Source organism: Oryx dammah, unplaced genomic scaffold (assembly GCF_014754425.2).
Source record: "Oryx dammah isolate SB20612 unplaced genomic scaffold, SCBI_Odam_1.1 HiC_scaffold_11164, whole genome shotgun sequence".
NCBI classification, from domain to species: Eukaryota; Metazoa; Chordata; class Mammalia; order Artiodactyla; family Bovidae; genus Oryx; species Oryx dammah.
The window spans coordinates 6,538,674-6,544,673 of NW_024080557.1; positions in this window are offsets into that span (position 1 = coordinate 6,538,674).

A 6,000-nucleotide genomic window follows, 5' to 3' on the forward strand; every position below is an offset into this window, starting at 1 on the left:
ACTCAGGGACTGCAGAACCTCAAACATTTCATGATTCTGCCTAAACTTCGGGGAAAAAAACTGAAAACATTACCAGCACAGTTTCTGACCAAGAACTTAGAAGGAGAGAACTGACCAACAGAAAAGAAACTTTCCCCTCCTCTACCAACTGTGTAGACGAGATCCCAAGTCCAGGAATATCACTTTGAATGCTAAGAAAAGTTTCTTTACGTCCATCCTCAATCTCTCCCACTGTGCCTGCAGCTCATTTTCTTTTGCAAAGTTCTCTATGAAGATAGAGCCTGTCCAGTTAACATTTCCCCATATTCAAGTTAGTTTCAAGCCATTCTTGAGTTTCCAAATTCTAATTCAAATACCTCACTCCCATTTATTTTTGTCCTCATAGGAATATAAGTCATTTTTAAAAATTGCTATAATAATCTTTTTTCCTGACTCGTCAACAGTTTTTATGAGCCAAATATGACATTATAAGATCTGACTAATTCACAGCAAAAATAACTATCTCCTAGCCCTCATAGAACATATTCCTTTTATTCCCCCACAATATATTAAAGGTGTGGTCAACTCTAAATGCTGGATCTGTTTCTACTGGACATGTATGTACTGAGTCTCTCTGTTCTGTTTCATTTGTCTGTTTTGTTCATAACTGAAACCGTGATGATGAATACGGTAACTGGAACACAATAGGTGATTAATAAATATTTGTTGAATGAATGTACAAGCAACTTTGAGCTAGTTTCTACTGAACTATGCCCTGTATTTAAAGAGTACTTCTCTTTCAGATTATTAGGAATCTCCCTGAAGGAGGAAGTGATTTCACTTGGAGCAAAAATATGCACATATTATAGAATCGCTGGTGTCATCTAATAAATATTTTTCATGTGAAGGGGCTTCCCTGGTGGCTCAGAGGGTAAAGAATCTGTCTGAAAATTTGGAAGACTGAGGTTCGATCCCTGGTTTGGGATGATCTCTTGGAGAAGGGAATGGATACCCACTCCAGTATTCTTGCCTGGAGAATTCCATGGACAGAGGAGCCTATAGTCCACAGGGTTGCAAAGAGTTGGACATGATTGAGTGACTAACACTTTCACACTTAGTGGTTGACCAAAAAAGTGCAGGGGGACACTTTACTTTCTGAGAAGCTGTGGCATAAAGAGAGGCTGTGAAAGAGGGAATCAGGCAGCCAAGCTTCCAGTCTTGGCCTGACTCCAAACTAGCTGTGTGTTCTTAGAAAATTTATTAGACTTCACTAGGCTTTAGTAACCTTGGTCAAGAAATGACAGGGTGGAACTAGGTGATCTCTAAGGATCTCTTTAGTACTAGCAATCTGTGAGTCCAATCTGTGAATCCTTGGACTGAGTTTGAAAATAGAAACCAAGGCCAAAAGGAAAAGCTTTATATAGAAATACAAGTATCCACAACAAAGGCTCCTTGGACAAAAACAGCTCTCACTGTCTACCCTGGAGTCCTACTTCCCATCATGTGGTTATTGCAATGGTCTTTATAAGTGCTGTTTCCTGTTTCACCATTTTGTTGTTGTCCTTCTTCAGAATGCCTAGATACATGCCGTGTTCTATCACATCATTTCGTTCAGCCTTGGAGCCTTGTTTGGCTGCAAAGTTCACAGTTCCCCTAGTGGTGCATTTGATCTGCCCTCAAAATTCCCATTGACTTTGTGCGTTCATTACCAGATCAGGCCCATTTAACCCACACAAGCATCTGACACAAAGATAGGTAATTAAACAGCCTGTGGGTACAACGCTCTTCTCCAAGATATTCTCTCCCTGAATCCCAGCTCCCCTTCTCATTCAGATAAACCACTCCTTCCCAGGGGCCAGCTACTTCACTTGTACCTGGGCTATGGGTGCAGATTTCAACTCCAGAGGAGCGACTCAGCACCATCAGTCAACCTTCATTTGCCTCTGCTCTTTCCTGCATACCCGTGACCAGGAGTCCATTTCTGCCAAGAGATTTTGTCTTTGCCAGTTTCCAATCCAGAACACAAGCTCCCCACAGGTACCTAACGTGCCATCTGCATGTTAGCGAATATCATCCCTGCATTCAGCCTGGATCAAGGGCTTTTCTCTCAGCATCTGGAATTGGTAGGCCTGCTGGGGGCATTGGCAGAGCAAACCGAGAGTGGAAACAAAACAGCATCTGTGAAATGGGATTATCTGGGGAAAGAAGCCAAGGAGCTTTGGAAAAAGCAAAGGAGAAAACTCGGGTTGTGTGAGAGAAACATGGATTGTGGATTGCAATCATCAACATGCCCAGCAACATGCTGAATGATTTAATAATGCCATCTAATCATCTCAATGATTCCCTATAAACTGTAATTTACAGATGGAAGAAGTGAGGCTAGGAGAGAAAAGAGAACAGGCCCAAAGTCAAGTTACTGATCAGTGGGTTTAAACTTAGGCCAGCTTACCTTCAACATTCATGTTCTTCCATTTTTTCATCAAACTGCTATGGGTGCAGAAGAAAGAGTGTGAGGACAAGGCAGAAGAGGAGAAGGAGGTTCAGGAGAGGAGAGGAAAAGAAAACAGGAAGGAAGGAAAGAATGGAAAGACTTCTACAGCTGCCTCAAGTGCACCCAATGGGGGTCATCCATGCCAGAAACCACTTACTCCACACTTTGCAATTTGGTTCCAGAAGAGCAATAGTCATTATGTGTAAGTCCATGAAGCGTCTTTCTTCATCAGGCCTCTGCTTGGGGTATTTGCCAAGTTTGGACAAGTGTCTTCACATCACCTATGTCCTACTTCATAGCTCATGTTTGTCGTAGAGATGACCCATTCTTAGCTTCTACCTATGGATAGGGCCTACTATCTATCACTGTGTAAGCAAGCACCCCAAATGTAGTAGCTTACAATAACAACATCATTTTCTTCGTATTTCTCAGGTTCTGAGGGCTATTTGGGCTGAGCTGAGCAATCTTCGCTCAGCTTGCTCATGTGGCTGCATCAGAGAGAGGCTGGTACTGAATAGCTCATCAAGGCTTCCTCACTTGCATGTCTGGTAGTTGGCGCTGTGATTGGAGACTTCACCTGAGACTGTGCACCAGAACACCTCCATGTGACCTCTCCCTGTGGCTGCTGCTTCCTCAGACTGGGTTGCTTCCAATAGCGAGCATTCCAAGACACCCTAGTGCAAGCTGCACTGATTTTTAGGACATAGCATCGAATGACTCAGAGCATCAATTCTGCCATAGCCAAAGGCCTACCCAGGTTCATAGAGAGGAAATACAGACCTCACTTCTCAATGCAAGGAGTGGCACTTCACACTATACAAAGGAGCAGAATGGGAGATCTTGCTGTGACCATCTTGGAAACTACATTCCACCAGAGTCTGCTCTCTGACCACAGTTTGCCTCTCTCTCACATACAAAATATATTTATCCCTCTCCTAAGACCGCCAAACCTCATACCATTATGGCATCTGCCCAAAGTCCAGGAGCTAGCAACTAAAAAAGGTTTAGCTATCTATTAGTGCAGTTCCTTCCATGCCTGAATACCATTCCTCAATCTGACGATAAGTGAACTAAAGAGACAAGCTCCCTGTCCCCTAAAGACATATTTATGAAGCATTCACTCCATATTAGGCCCTTCATCCAACATTTACGTGAGTTATTGCATTTAATCCTCAGCAGTACTGGGAAGTAATATCATCCCTAATTCCAGATGATGAGAATGAAACCCAGAGAGGCCAAGTAACTAAGATCTCACAGCTGCTAAGTGGGTATCTTTCGCTCTCCAATGAAGCTGATTTAACACACATTATACAGTATAAATCATGAACACCTGACCATAGACTTAAGCATAACTTATATTCATTAACAGTTCTCAATGTGCCCACAGATTTCTGGGAGTTCCTGAGACACTTCCAGGAAGTCCAAAAGGTCAAAACTATTTTCATAACAATGTCAAGACTTTACTTGCCCTTTTCACTTGACATTGACCCCCTGATGGTGCAAGAACAATGGGATCTAAAAGGAATCAGGCCGCCCTGAAGAAACAGCTGAGTCAGGGACTAGGGCAGGGTAGGTAGGTACGAAATGAGGTGATAACTTATGCCAGAAAGTAAGAAAGCCCTCAGAAGAATGGAAAGTGATTGGGATGCATCACCAAGACATAGGAAGGAGCTCGGAGGGCTCCCTTTGGCAAGAGCTGGGACAATTTTAGCAACCAAATAATTAAGTACAGGAATGTACTATAAACAACTGAAAAAATAAGAAGTCATAAACTTACGTCAGTAAAAGAAAGATAAGTGATGGATGGATAGAAAGCATAGGATAGACATATATATATATATATATAAAATGTGATCATGTGAAGTCACTCAGTCATGTCTGACTCTTTGTGACCCCATGGACTGTAGCCTACCAGGCTCTTCTGTCCATGGGATTTTCCAGGAAATAGTACTGGAGTGGATTGCCATTTCCTTTTCCTATATATAGGGGGCTTCCCTGGTGGCTCAGAGGTTAAAGCGTCTGCCTGGAATGCGGGAGACCTGGTTAGATCCCTGGGTTGGGAAGATCCCCTGGAGAAGGACTTAGTTGCCCCAAAAGGTGTGATCTTCCTGGAGCAGGGTTCGAACCTTTGTCTCCCGCATTGCCAGGCAGATTCTTAACCACTGGACCACCAGGGAAGTCCTAGAAATAAATGAAGATAAATGCATGAACACTTTTTTAAAAGATGTATCAGTTGTAATTTCTCGTAAGATAGCTATGTAAACTAGAGCTCTTTGAGGTCCTCAATAATTTTAAAGGGTAAAAAGGGGTCCTGAGATGGTTTTGTGTTCTTGGTGAGAAGGGCAGAAAACCAGGTGTCTGTCCTTGCACTTTGGCAGCTGAAGCTGACCTTGGAGGCCACCTCTACAGAGGTGTTCATTAATCACTCCACGCAGGCATGTAATCTAAGGTGAGCCAATTGGACTTTCTCTTTAGGAGTTTAAATTCTCAAGTAAAGTAAAACCATGACAGAAAGTGTTCCTTCTAGTTTGAGAGACTCTTTGGAGTTTCCCGGTTCCTCTCTGTTCTAAATATGATTTCTTTAACCCTCTTTTCTAGCCTATGAAGTGCCTTATAGCAAGACAACACATTTATTTTGTTTCCTTTTCCCCCTCCGGGTTTTGGCCAGCAAAGGATTTTGTGGCTTGCTACCCAGGTGGCTCAGCGGTAAAGAATCCGCCTGCCAATTTAGGCGACGCAGGAGACACAGGTTCAGATTTCCAGGGTTGGGAAGATCCCCTAGAGTAGGAAATGGCAACCTGCTCCAGCATTCTTGCCTGGAAAATCCTATGGACAGAGGAGCCTGGCAGGCTACAATCCATAGGGTCCCCAAAGAGTCCAACATGGCTTAGCGACTAAAACAACAACCCAGAATACTTAGTGATATATTAATTTCTGGCTTTACCTTGGAAACAACGGCTTCCTTCACGCTTACTCCGTGCGCAAGTTCTGCTCGTAACATTCACATAGTCCTTTGTGTTCCAATTCTGAAAGCTGTGTTCTCTGCCCCAGGGCGATGAACAGGAGAGTTACAGTCTGCTCTTTCCAGTCAATCCTAAGGAGCGGGATCCAGGCTAACAACAGCCTGCATTGGGGAGAAACATGGCTGCTAAGATATTTCCTGTTCATCAAGGTTAATTTCCTCTTCACCTGGAGAAGCCCAGGCCATTTTCTGCTTAGCCAATTAAAGTCTGTTGTTCTGTTTTTCGGAGAAGGCGATGGCACCCCACTCCAGTACTCTTGTCTGGAAAATCCCATGGACGAAGGAGCCTGGCAGGCTGCAGTCCGTGGGGTCTCGAGTCAGACACGACTGAGCGACTTCACTTTCACTTTTCACTTTCGTGCATTGGAGAAGGAAATGACATCCCACTCCGGTGTTGTTGCCTGGAGAATCCCAGGGATGGGGAAGCCTGGTGGGCTGCCATCTCTGGGGTCACACAGAGTCAGACACGACTGAAGTGACTTAGCAGCAGCAGCTGTTTTTTCATTCT